The sequence below is a fragment of the Gallus gallus genome, chromosome Z (assembly GCF_016699485.2).
Source record: "Gallus gallus isolate bGalGal1 chromosome Z, bGalGal1.mat.broiler.GRCg7b, whole genome shotgun sequence".
In the NCBI taxonomy this organism is placed as follows: domain Eukaryota; kingdom Metazoa; phylum Chordata; class Aves; order Galliformes; family Phasianidae; genus Gallus; species Gallus gallus.
In genome coordinates this window covers 13949421-13963476 of record NC_052572.1, presented here as the reverse complement: position 1 = coordinate 13963476, position 14056 = coordinate 13949421, and the positions used below count along the sequence as shown (strand labels likewise).

The following is a 14056-nucleotide window of genomic DNA, read 5'->3' as shown; positions in this document are numbered from 1 at the left end:
CCTGTGCTTAAAGGTTCACTGGATTCCTAAAATCAGATCCAGCTCAAGCAGCGGGCCACAGCCTTTTCGCTACTCCGCTCTTACATCTGATTTAACCACGAGCGGAGGTGAGGCCAGGGGTGCATCATCTGTGGTTGTGGCATGAGAAGAGAACGAGAGCCGCGACTGAATACGGTCCGTTAATAAGGTGCTACATTCTGAATAGAGTATCGCTGTTGAAGGATGAGCAGCCACGCACCTGATTGCTGCCGCCACCCCCGAGCGCTCGCAGCCACAATGTTGCTGCGAGAAAGCACCAGCTGTGCCTCCAGCAACGCCTCCCGTGTGTTTATGGCAGAGCGGCTGCAGCATTTGTCCTTAAAAATACTCTCCTCAAGTTTTCCTGTGCAATACTTACAGCGGACCACACACTAAGAAGCAAGATCAGATTTATCTGGGCACGAAATGGTTGGGATTTCCCACTCCCCCCCTCCCTCAAAAAAGGAAAAAGAAAAAAAAAGAAAGAAAGAAAGAAAGGAGCGAGGGCTGCCCCAGCCCAGAAGCTCCTCAGAGCGGACCCTCAGGACAGGACACCGGGACGCAGGCAGCACCCACCGCCCCAACCCCGCTCTTCACACCCGCACAGAGCGCAGTTCTCCGCAGCGCCCGCTCGTCCCGCCCGCCCGCGCCCCCCGGCCCCTCACCCCCAGTACACGCACCGCGGCCCGGCACCGCGCTCCGGCCGCTGCCGCGGGGCCGAGCCGCGCCCGCAGCCCGAGGGGCGACAGAGCCCGCGCGGCACGGCACGCACAGAGAGCGGCGGCCGCCACCTGGCCGCCGGCAGAGGCGCGAAGCCGCCGCCCGCTACTCACCGCCCGGCTCAGAACTTCCCCCAAGTTGCGCGGCGCTCCCCGCCGCGGCCGCGCGGCCCCGGCACCATCGGGGCGCCTCGGGCAGCGGCCGCCCTCCGCCCGGCAGCCGCGGCGGCGCCGCTGGGCACGGGGCGGGCGCGGCGTCGCGCGGGCCGGGCCGGTCGCAACTTCTGAGGAGGTGAGGGTCGCCCGCGGCCGCGCCCGCAGCGCCCTCCCCTCGCGGGCGGGGAGCGCCCGCCGCCCCCGCCGCCCCCTCCGCCGCCGCCGCCGCCGGGCCGCGACTCACTTCGCTCGCGGGAGCCGGCAGCCCCCTCCGCGCTGCCCCTGCGCGCCGGGGCGCGGGGCTCAGCGGCCGCCGCCTCCGCCGCCTCCTCCCATGGCCGCCGCGCCCCGCTCGGCAGCTCGCTGGCCGTCAGCCGCGGGAAGGAGGGGATGAGGGAGCGGGGCCGGCGGCGCGCCGGGGGAACATGTCTGTCGGGAGGGGCCGGCGGCCGCCTCTGCTCGGGGGAGGGAGGGAGGGAGCCGGGCGGGGCGGGAGCGGTGCGCGGGGGGCTGGCGGCGGGGCTCGGCGCATTCCTGGGAGCGCGGCTGGCCACCCGCCGCCCGGCCGGGGAGCGCTGCGCCCGGCGGCTCCGTCTAGGGGAGGAGTTGGGCTACTGCAGCGCATCCCGCAGACAGCGGGCAGGGCCCGGCACCCCGCGCTGCCCGCTGCTGCCGCTGCCCCGAGGCCGGGCCCGGATCGTGCCGCGGCGGTGCGGATCGCGGAGAGGCGGCTGCGGGCTGAGGAGAGCACTGTCTGATGGGTGCGCGTGCGGCCAAGTGCCCGGCACCGTGCTGCAGCCCTCGGGTAGGCGACAGCTATAGGCAGAGTGCTCCCTGGGGTTTCTCCCGAAGTCAGTCCGGTTTCTCTTTTGACACTTTTATAGGAGAAATCACCCCAAAAGATCATATCCCACAGTTTATTTTACTTAGGTATCACACTGGTGAAGTACCCATGTGGGCAGAAGTGACTCGAAGCTGATCTGTGAGGCTCTGTAGCAGCTTCCCTGTGCTGCGCAGCGTCCATCTCCTCGCACCACAGGGAGGACAAGGGCCACACAACGCTGTTGTGTTGCACTGTTTCACAGTCACTGGGTGAAATGATTGGGTGAGCCATGATGGAAGTCATGCTCTGAAATCAACCCAGAATAAAAGGGAATCACAGCTTCCCTTGTGACAGGACAAGGGGAAATGGCTTCACACTAAAACGAGAGACTTAGATCAGGCATATGAAAGAAGTTTTTTTACAATCAGGGTGGTGAGACATTGGAACCACTTGCTCTGAGAGGCGAAGAATGCACCATCCCTGGAAACGTTCAAGATTAGGCTGGACCAAGCTCTGTGCAATCTGATCTAGATGTGTCCTGTTCACTGCAGAAGAGTTGGACTAGATGACATGTAAAGGTCCCTTCCAACTAAAACAATTCTGTGATCCCTGCTGTGGTTTGAAGAAGGCAAATGTGTGGGTTGCAGTGGCTGGGAGCAGCAGCCCACGCTGCTCGAGTCAGGGCTGCCTGGCTTCAGGGAGCTCATGTGTCTCGCAAGCAGCCCTCGCACACAAAGTGAGCTGCCCTCAGGCGGCTGTCCATCCAGGCTGGCGCTCTGCCTGCTGGCATGAGAGCCAGACCAAGAGAGGGGGCAAAAATATGCAGCTAGGGAAAGATGGGCAGTGAGATGTGACCTCATTAATTTCGGACTGGCTTAAAGGAATTGCAGTCTAACATGGCAGTAACTGTTTGCCAGAAGTCTCGCAGAGGTTTTAATCTAAGTGCCTCTTATGGCACACAGACACATCTTCCTTATTCTTAACATCAGAGCTATCTCCTTCCCTTCCCTCAGGTCTGGAATCACAGAAACAATGTTGAACATAGCTTTTCCATTAATTTATACGTACGTGCAATGGGCATACCGTTCAATTCTCACTGCTGGTTAGGGGGCTCACATCCACATCTCCTGGGAGATGCCTGTGCTGCCAAACCTGTGGTTATTTCTGAGGCCTTTCATTCTGACTTCCTGCTTCTGAAGCTATGGGAGAGTATAATTAGCAACTCATGGGGTTAGAAACTGCAACCACGACCTGATCCGGACTCTCTCATTCTGTGGCTGGAGCACTCTGCTGGAAGAGGCAGACGTGTGTTCCAGCCCTAGTGTTTATGGTGGTATTCAGTACAACATTCCTGTAACACAATAGGAGTATATCTCAGATTGTTACCAACCGTTTTAAATAGGGGCAGTGGCAGCAGTGGTTGGACATCAATATCACCAGATAGATGAAAATACTGTTCCCTCCGTATATGTACAAGTCAGCAGAGAAATTGATAAATTAGTAGATTTAACATATGCTCCCGATTTATCCCTCCCTGTGTTTGCTGTATCCTAGATAGTGATTTTTTTAAATTTCTTTGTGTGGCATGTGGTTTAATTTCACGGGGATTAATGTCAAATATGGTTCACTGCCTATTTTGGGGGGAATAATGAGGATTTTGCCTCTAAATTATACCTGTCTACTAGCCTAGAAGCTGCAAAGGCACAGCGCTCTGTGTGTTATCTGTCTGTAGGGTACTGCCTCAGTACAAGTAAATAGTGTAACACATGGTCAGCGATCTTGTTGTCTTGTTGAAGAAAGCCTGCTTTTTTTTTTTTCTTTTACTAATATAATCAATATATTCAGCTTCAGTGAAGGATTTGGAGGGATTATGTGATTCCTTTATTCTGTTCTGCTGGCCTGTGATTGTGTTTTCATGATCACCAGAAATTAATTTCAGAATATCTGAGCATGAGTCTTAAGATCGGCTCAGCCACATTGTAGGAATTGATTATGTTCTTTATACAGCCATTAAGAAACATCTACCGTTTTACTTTCATGCATGCCTATGTACTTCACTATCTTTTTTTCTTCGTTTACACTACTCTTCTAGATTCCCTTCAGTCTCCATAGAAAGCCTGGAAAAGCAAGTTTGACTAGAATACACTCAATAAATATACCTGAATTCTGACATCTATTCTGACATTTTGTTCTTCTGCAAAATATCCAATAATACCAACATCAGCTAATGTGAATATTCCCTTAGAATCCACTTTGATCCATTTGGAAGAGTAATACTAAAAGTCATCTCCATTCCAAGTGTGATGCTATGGAACCAAGCACAGCAGACAAAACCTGCTTTTGCTTTCTATTTATATTAGTGTGTAATGCGATGTTTATCAACAGGATGTCAGATGGTATTCTAACAGCCCTGTTCACAGTAGTTCTTCATCTGGAAGAGGTTACTTTGCTGCAAAGTGACTACAGCTAGTGCACATTGTATTATGATTGGCAGTATTTCTGCAAGACTAGCTGTGAATGCCTATTGTAAGCACTGGCTTAAGTTTGTGCTTGTATGGCATAAGAGTACTTCTGTCAGTAAAATCTGTCCTAGGTGGAGTTACACTGGTACACTGGTCAAACTGGTTGTGTGATTTAGTGGGTGATAATTTCCTCCAACAGGAAAAAGCTATATTAATGTATATGTTTCTTGATCAGCGTAACAGGGTCCAAATACAGGGTCTGTATGCTAGAAAAAAAAAAAAAGGTCTACTTAGTGGTGTGGTTTGTATTGGAAGAAAATAAAGTGACTTTTTTGCTGCTAAACATTTTTGCCAATACAATATTATAAAATATACTCTTACTTGATATTTTTCTACCTGCTGAGCTTTTAGGTGAGGCCCGAGACTGTGAGGGCTCATCTGAATAGTTCAAAATACCATAATGCACACAGTTTAAGTGACTAACTACTTCACTTATATTAAATTAGGAAAACAGTTCTTACTTTTCAAAACTACATTAAGAACTTCAGGAAACTGAAGTTGAATCAAGACATTTTCCTCATTCTGTGTTCTTACCCACAGCTGTTTTAATCTATTTTCTTTGCTTTGTTTTTTACACAGAATCATGGAATCACAGACAAAATGATCTTGGAAGGGCTCTCAGGAAGTCCTGTGTCCCATCTGTTCAGTGAAGAGGTCAGATGTGGTTGCTCAGGGTTTTACCCTGTTGGGTTCCCAAGGATGGAGAGTTCTCAGAGTCTTGGAGCAAGCTGTTCCACTGCTGCTCAGTCCTATTTTAACTTCTTTTATTTCGGCTTATGTGCACAGTCTCTCATTCTGCTGCCTAGCACATCTGTGGAGAGCCTGACTTCATCTTCTCAGAGACCTGCTTGTTGGTAAGGGTAAGCTGCTCTGAGGTGCTCCCAAAAAGGGGTGAAGCAGCCCTGCCTCTCAAGCTGCCTAGTACAGCAGGTTCTCCAGCCCCTGAGCCTCCTGGTAGCCCTGCTCCCCATGCACCCACTCCTCAGCTTGTATCACCGCTGTATGGTATTCTTTCTTCCCTGGGCAGGATTTTGCTTTTGAGATGGGAGAATTTCACACAGTTCTCATTGATCCCTTCCTTAGGAAAGACCAGCTTAGGTCTTCCAGCTGGAAAACAACCCTGCCCTTGAGCCTCTTGACTGGTGTCTCTAGTTTGGTATTTTCTGCAGAGTTGATGTAGATATTAAACAGGAAAGATACCACAGACCCTGTGATCCTCCAGTTGTTACTGGCCTCCACACATAGGACTATGAATCTATATTTTTTCGTTGAAAAAACATCTTTCTGCACTTAATTTCCACTGATCTAATTTAGATGTTAAGGAAAAAATGGGGGTTGTAGAAGGAAGATCTTGGTACTGTGGCTTAAAATTGAGTGGTTCACATGAACATTTACTGAATCACTCATTATGTTACAACTGTAGAATGCTTAAAAGAAAGGGAAAAGTTTACCCGTGCTTGCTGAAACTTAACTGATAACCTCAAGAGGAAGAAAATAAATCCTTTATGCACATATTGTGTGTTCCGTTGACATTTCTGTTCAGAGGGTAGGAGCAAGTAAAAATTCTGTTTAGAAGGCAGGTTACCACCGCCTCTTTTCTCACTTCACCTTCTTAATATTCTCTGTTAATCCAAGATATTAGAACAACTGAAAGAAGTGAAACATTCTTTAAATTTCCATCATAAATGGAATTGCAGGAGAAGTTTTGTTACAACACACTACCAGTTGCCACAAGAGGAAACCACACTAATAAGAGGCATATTCCAGCCATGATCAGACTGGTACCAAGAGCTGTACCAGAAGTACATTGCTAGCTGTATGCAAAAATAAAAGCAATATTTAATAGCAGCTTTACTCTCAGCCTCTGGATATGTGGAAAATTTTAGGTTGCGGGTTGTCTGGGTTACTTCCTTTAAAGCTACAGAGCAAAGGTCCCCTGAGTACTTTGTATTAAAGCATAATTGCATAATTAAAGCATATTGCATAATCAACAAATATCTGTGGAAACACAGGATTTTCTTTAAGGAAATAATCTCCAAGGAATCATTAGAAACATGCACGCAGGAGAGGAAGGCACAGACAGAAAGGAAAACTGGAAGAACACTGTGCTGCAGTATGAAGTCTCTCCCTCTCTCTTTTTCTAAGGCATCTATCATGCTGTTATCCACAGCTAATATAAACTGAAGACCTATTGGAGTATGGTATGAATACACTGACTTTCTAGTACTCTGTGAAAAGAAAAGTGATGATATAAGTATTTAGCCTGTTTTATTTGTGAAGAAGGGAGACAGAGGAGAACAGAAATGAAGGTCTTGCTTCTGTCAGTGTACTCAATGCCCTTTTTCTAAGGCAAGGAGTTTCAAGTCTGGTGCCTTAGTCTGCTTTTAGCCCTAACTGGCTGCCCTGCACCCTGCATGTACAATAGCCAGAAGAATTGCTACAAATGAACAGTCACAAAGATTAAGTATTTTAAACACAAATAGTCTGCAGGTATTGCACTGTGGATCTTAGACCAAATGTTCACAAAATCTGTGTGTTTTCAGGGTCTCAATGATATTGGAACAGAACAAGCTCTAGAACAACCGTAGTATGCCTCAGGTAGAGGTAGCTACAGCTTTTTTTTTTTTTTTTTGCTTTTTGCTTTTTTTTCTGTATTGGACACACAGGACCCACTGCTGTAGGTATCTCTTCTAGAAAACCTAAAATCACAAATGTGCTGACACCTATGCTCCAGAAAATGCTGGGTGTTCAGAGACACCTTTATGTTCAGGGATGGCTGGATCAGTTTTGGTGAACAAAATATATTTTGAAGTCATCTGTGCTTCTCAATTTACTGTGCAGGACCTCTAGTCCTTATCTTGCTTGCCCAAGGCAGGTGTTTACTAAAGTCCTAAAGGTAGTGTGATATTTTCAGTCTGAGGGACTACCTTATATCTGCTGTCACCATGTGTATATCTGACATAATGTGTGGTATCTAAAATAGCCCTAAATGCTTATTGCAGGTGCCTGAATCCCATCCTTAGTCTTTTCAGTGCTTACTGAGTGTTGTGACCAGGCAGATATGCAAAACTGGAATCCAGAGCCTGACCACTTCCTACACCTGTGTATCTACATTGGCTTCCATTTCCTTCTTCTAATAGCACAAAATTTAGACATCCAGTAATGCTTCTGCCTAAAATACTAGTCTCTGAAGTGTCTCAAAAGTTTAAGCATGTTAAACAAGATTGTGTTGGATTGGTTTCTTGTACTTAGGTTCTTAAATTCTGGCATGATAGAGTCCTGTCTGGTTCACTTTTCAAAATATTTTACGTTTTATATCTCAGAGTATACTCTCATTATTTACCTTGATTTTATGAGCATTTTTCCACAATTTCTGCCATATATTCCAATCCCTCTCCCCAAATTCTTTTGTCAGATTTAGGTGAAAAGGAGATTATAGAACTTACCGCAGAGACTATTTGATTATTGAGATACTCAAATTCATTTTGAGCTGAAATGTAGTGTTACCATGCAAAAGCCTGTTACCGTGTAAAAGGCATCAGACAATGGTTAGACCAAGACAACAGTACATAAAGCGAGAGATTTAAATTATGTGGTGTAGCTGAAGAATGAGAAAGAAGCCACAGAGTCACATTGTTTTCATAAAGCTGCTAGTTCCAGGAAGAATAGCATCCTTTCTGTTTATAATCCAGGTTAAAATCTATAATTGACAGCTCTTAAGTGTATGTGATTGCAAGATATTCAAGTCAGACTAAGAATGTGTGTTATTACACATAACTGATAGGCCTACTATCGACGATGACACAAACCTTTCTCTAAATGTCTTGGTTATTTTAAACTGAGGGAGCGTTTTGAGAAAAATGCATCATCAGGAAGTCTTCTCAATATTATTTTCTTAGAATATCATTTCAGTGCTCTGTTAAGAAGTGTCCTTCAAAGTACTATCGTACTACATACACAGAATTTCATGATATGATGTTAGATAGCCGTTTGACTCTCCCAGAAAGCCGTGTTCATTCACTTGTTTCCCAGCACTTTCTTGTATTATGAACTTCACCTTCTAATCAGGCATAAAAGTCAGACCTGCAGGATCCTCTATAGAGCCATTTTTTGCAAATGGGATTAAACTGATCTCTTGTCAGAAATCTTTATTAAGCCACAGCTTTTTTGCAACCAAAATATAGATATGTAGACTCTCTATTTCTTGCTTGACAAATCTACTTTGACAAACCTCTACTACTTTGCCAAGGCTCTCACGTGTAATTTTCATTCTACTAGTAGAAAAATGGTATGGCTGTTCACCCACAGGGCCTAACATCCTTTGGCCTTCAACAACTGCCTGGGTGGAATTACTACATGAGATTATTTTAAACTTGTTTCATCCTGTATACCTGTATTTGATGATTCTCAGCACACATAACAGTATTGAAGGGCAGTGAGGGCAAGAGTCAGCTGACGCCAGGAGCCATCTGGTCCAGAGGATGTCCAGCCTTTCCGATTAACTGTCCCTTCCTAAGTCATGACTCTTACTTGACTGAATTTTCAAACAAGACTCAGTGGTAAAGGTCCCCCTACCTATCAAAGCCACATGTATCAGACCTTCCCAAATTTATTATTAGAATGTTTTTCTTCGTGCCTAAACCTTCTTCAAAAGAATTCCAGAATTTTTCTATCCACAGTAGAAGTTACGGTCAGATTATTCTCTTCACTGTTTGATAAACTGCCATATACCCTTCAGTTTTCCCTCTTTCTTAAGTCAAGCAATCTCTGGTTTTAAGATAATCTTCATAGATGATGTTTTCTTTATTTCTAATCACATGCTATTTGGGGCTTTTTCTGGTTGGGCCATATGTTTTGTGAAGTAAAGCACTCCAAAGGGACCGAGTCTTCCATCTCAGGTTCTGACAGTACTGAGACAAGGAAAGCTTGAGGCTTGTGGCTATTTACAAAATATGGGGTATTCCTTGCCTCTTACATCTGCAAGAGATTGTTGGCTTTGATACATATTTAGTTTGTGACCTATTATCTCTAGGCACTTTTCTGAAAAAGTAGTTCTTAAATAGTCATTCTCTGGCCTGCATTTCTGTATTTGACTATTCCCTCCTAAATTTATTTCATTTCTTCTTTGTTCTATTTGATTTCACTTTCTTCTTCTTCTTTCTTTTTTTTTTTTACCATTTTCAGTTCAATCTGCAATTTTTCTAGATTATTCTGATAATTCTGAGTTGTGTCTTCCTACTCATTTACGATTGCACTTCTTTCCAAATTTATCTCATCTGCAAGTTTAATAAGACTTACTGAGATTAGAATAAAGTCATAAGTTTCCCCTAGAAGCCTAAACCTGTGATAGGATAGTATGACAAATAAAATCAACAAACAAATATAAACAAGTACATATTAACAAAATAGTTTTTATTCTATGGGTTTTTTTCTGCTAACTTTGAAGTGTTTACAAATAATTTGATTGATTCTAGAATATATTTTTTTCAAGTTGAAGTTAGATCAATTACTTCATTATTTGCAGGCCCTTATTCCTCTTGTCCTCCTTTTTTGGGGGGGGAGGAGGGATGGGGAGGAGGAAGCACCTATTTCTGTCCTTTTGTTCTTTTTCAATCTTATATATTTTCTCCATCTTTCATGAATTCTCAAGTAATAGCTAATCTGACTACTTCATCTAATTCTTAAAATGTCCCACCTTACATCCTATTAAGACTACTTTGTAACATTTTCCCATCCTCTTTTTCCCCTGGTTTAGATTGAGTTCTTAACCCCTTGTAATGAATGCTATTATGCTAGTCATGTGCATGTAGCTGGCATCCAAAGAAGGTTTTAAATACTCTGACATTCTCTGGAACATCAATTTATATGTCATCCATCACCTTTCCCCCTTGCCCTGGACAGACAGGAAAAGAAACCAATGTTTTCCTTGCTATTCCTTTTTATTAGTATGCATTTACTTTGGAAGTCATTTGTACTTGCATGTAGGTTGCTCTGAAAGTAATGCCTCTTATTTATTTCCATGGAAACTACAACACATCCAAAGAGCACAGTAGCACTATTTCATAGAGAAAATTCTCCACTATTTTTCAACACAGTCACCATTAGCTATGCATTTTCTCCAGCGATCAACAAGAAATTGCATGCCACGCTTGTAAAAATTTGCACCAGTGGAGGTGACCCACTGTCTTGCAGTTGCTATGATGGTATCACTGCTAGGAAAATGTTGTCTATACAATCCGTCTCATAAGTTCAAACATATAGAAATCAGAAGGCACCAAATCTGGACAATACCGTGGCAGTGGTTGTTCAGTCAAGCCAAGACTGGCAATGTACTCCACAGTCTTCAAACTGTATGAGGCCTGGTGTTATCATGTTGTAAGGTGAAGGTTATGTTCTTCTCTGGCCTAACTCCGGAAGTTTATGCCTTCAGCTTAGTCAGTGTCATGATGTAGTTGTCTAGTTTATAGCTTGTCCACATTCCAGGAAATCCAGTATCACCTCTTTTCTATTCCAAAAGACAGTGCACGTCACTTAATCAGCTGGAAGCTGTGCCTTGAATTTTTCTTTGGTGAGGAACTCACATCACCCCACTCCACGGACTGCTGTTTAGATACTGTCTCATTGTGGTGACACCACGTCCTGTCAGCAGAAACGATGGGATCCGGGAAACTGTCACCTTGAGCACTGTGTTGGTTCAATAGGTCCTGACAAACTTGCACACAGTGTTCTTTCTGCTCCTGTGTGAGCGTCTGTGGGATCCACCTGGCACAAACTCTGTGACATTCCAGCACTGCCACCATCACTTCCAGCACATCAAAACTGATATTCTACTCCAGGCATGATTCCCTGGTCATAATCCGCTGGTTCACACAGATGAGCTGATTGAGATGCTCTTCATTTCATGGTGTGACAGTTGTGCATGGCTGTTCAGAACAGGACTTATCTTTCACATCATGGTCACCACTGTGGAACTACCCACCACCTCTTTGTACTCACATCCACTGTTCAGTCTCCATCAATGTTCAGCGAGCCTCAGTGAATGCCAGTGAGTGCCATTTTTTCTGCATGGAGGAATTCAGTGACACATCTTTACTTCATTTGTACTCCCGTGTCAGATGCCATTCTGTCAGACTGCCCCAGCGGGATGTTGGTAAGGTTCAGCCTCTACAGTCATATGACCAGCATGTGCCTCTGACATCATGGGCCAACAGATTAAAGTAGGAGTCATTACTTTCAGAGCAGTCCTCATATATTGGTATTGTGCTTTATTTTTCTTATTTTTTTTTAACATGTGCTGTCATGTGCTTTAGAATTTGAACGGATTGCTACTTTTTGTGTGGAGCTTTGTGAGCTTCAAGTCAATAATAAACTTCTTGCTTATGTAAATTAATCTCTCATTGTTTTTCCCCTTTGCTAGAGATGGCTGGTGGTTTCTGCCACACAACCTACTTACGTTTTCCTTTCACTTTCTCACTGAGTTGAGATGATAGATGTTTGCCTGCTTGAAGTCCATGATTTTCTTGTTTTCTATGTTGTCTTTCTTAAGACTGTGAACTCTGTAATTTCATATTTGTAGTCTTCAAGCTGTCTTTCATCATCATATTCTTAAAACAATTACAGTTCATTGGTTACAACCACATCTAGAAAAGCCTCTCCTCTTGCCTGTATTTTCGCCTGCACCAGTGACCAGTGCTTTTCCATTTTGAGCTTGCTAATCAATCTCCGTCCCAGTGTTTTCCTTTCCTAACAGTCGTTTGGACAATATCATGATTTAACTCAGCAGGCAACTCAGTGCAACGCAGTTGTTTGCTCACTCCCTCCTGACCCAACCCAGGTGGACAGAGGAAAGAAGCGGGAGAGAAAAAATAAAAGCTGTGTGTTGAGATAGACAGTTTAATAGGTCAGAAAAGGAAGGGCATAATTGGAATAAATGAAAAATGATGCAACTCCTCAACCCCTGCTGACCAATGTCTACCCAGTCTCTGAGCAATGGAGCCCTCAGCCAACTCCACCAGCTTTACTGTTCAACATGATGCCATGTCATATGGGACATCTCTTTGGGCAGCTCGTGTCAGCAGTCCCAGTACTGTATGCTGCCAGCGCCATGATCACCCCCAACCCCTCGCTGGCCGGATAGCATGAGAAGCTGAAATGTCTTTGGCTCTGTGTATGCACTGCTCAGCAACAATGCATCATGGTGGGATCAACAGTGTTCTCATCTTAAATCCAAGACATGGTACCACACCAGCTACTAGGTAGTAAGTAAACTCTGTCCCAGCCAAAAGCAGACAGACTCTCTAGCTCTGTGCAATGAATGGTTTGTCATACTGTTGATAAAAACAGCTTCCACAGCAGACGAAAGATCAGGTGGTTTGGTCCAGCAATTATAGTGGTTCTGTCCTTCTGTTCTTTCACCATTATCCAGAGACTTTCATTGAGCCTGACTTCCTCTTTCCCCTGGAATTCAGGACCAGTACAAAACCATACCCTTTAATAGTAAAAAGCCCTATTATGCAAATTACTGTGCTAATAATTCTATGTTTTGCCAACAAGGTCATTTTTGTGGTTACGGTTTAGGTTTCCCTACGCCTCTTGTAATTTCCTGCATTTCCTTGTACATTTTCTTGGCTCATCAAAAATCCTCCTATCCCCATGCATTATTATTTTTTAAATAAAATATTTTCAAATAATTCTTTATGCACTTGAAATGATCTCATACGTGTAGAGTAATACAGAGGAGCAGATACAAAGTAATGTGTTTAAAATTCAATCTAATAGTGAAGCGTTTTTTTCCTGATCTTCCTCTGATTTGTATATTCTTGACCAAATATGCAAAAAGAATAGAAAAACCAAACAAAGAAAGCAAGTCATAATTAGAATTCTTTTCCAGATGCACATTTCTGTACTCTGTGGTGATGATGTTCTCAAATTGTACTTTTATTTATCATTATTGACTTGAGACAAAGCTCTTCAGATACCAGCTCTGAATTCATTTGCAAATACCATTTAAATGTCTTCAGCACAATGGCAGTGACATTTACCTAGTGTGATTGTTATTATCATCATCATTATTATTATTATTATTTAAAACAGTTCTACCCACAGTGTGATGCACCAGCAGATGTGTCCCTCCCAGTTCCCTTTAACTGCACTTGATAACATTCCATCAATCCTGACACTTGTAAACAGATGCTCAGATATCCAGCCAGCCGAAGCCTCTGACACAAGGCACGTTTAGAAATAGCTTGCACAGAAATAACCCCATAAGGCATGTGACATAGCCAAGAGGAGGGCCCTGTAATGCTACGGGATATGTGTTACTTGCCTACACACTAAGTAAGAGCACCACCTACTTCCAACTCAGTGATCACACTCACGACTTCACGTGTGCTATATTATACTCTCACTGCATGGCATGATTACACGCACTTCCCTTTCTAAGAAACTGTCACAGAACTGCTGTTTCCCGTTTTCATAAATTTAATCTTTTCCTTTTAGTGCTTGGAAGCAGTTTTTGGCCATCACCCCCAGCAGGCATAGTCCCGATGTGGGGAAGGGGCCGCAATCTCCATCACATGCCAGGGGCACAGGCCTAAAGTTCTATTTGTCTCTGCTTTCCCTCCCACAGCAATCCATGCCTGGCTAAAGCATCAGTACAGAAGTGCTGCTGGAGCATTTCTCTTGGATTCTTGTAGCTTAGTTTAAAATATGAAAGAAGCCATTAGCTTTTGCAAAGGCAGGGAACTGTAAGGGAAGTCTGCAATTTTGGAAACCTATCAAATGAGAAAGTATGGCTTCTGCTATTTGTGGAACATAGA

General features: G+C 44.2%; 1 protein-coding gene across 5 annotated transcripts in view; it reads right to left on the bottom strand.

Moving 5' to 3' along the window:
- Positions 1-1236, bottom strand: part of GHR (growth hormone receptor) — a 132256-nt gene extending 131020 nt beyond the window's left edge. For 4 of the 5 annotated variants that reach the window (NM_001001293.2, XM_046905281.1, XM_046905280.1 and 1 more), the window contains exon 1: positions 1138-1236. The gene's annotated coding sequence lies outside the window, so the exon portion shown is untranslated. Of the gene's footprint in view, positions 1-851 lie in introns of all 5 variants that reach the window. The other variant, XM_046905279.1, reaches the window with a different exon arrangement.
- Positions 1237-14056: the final 12820 nt, after the last annotated feature.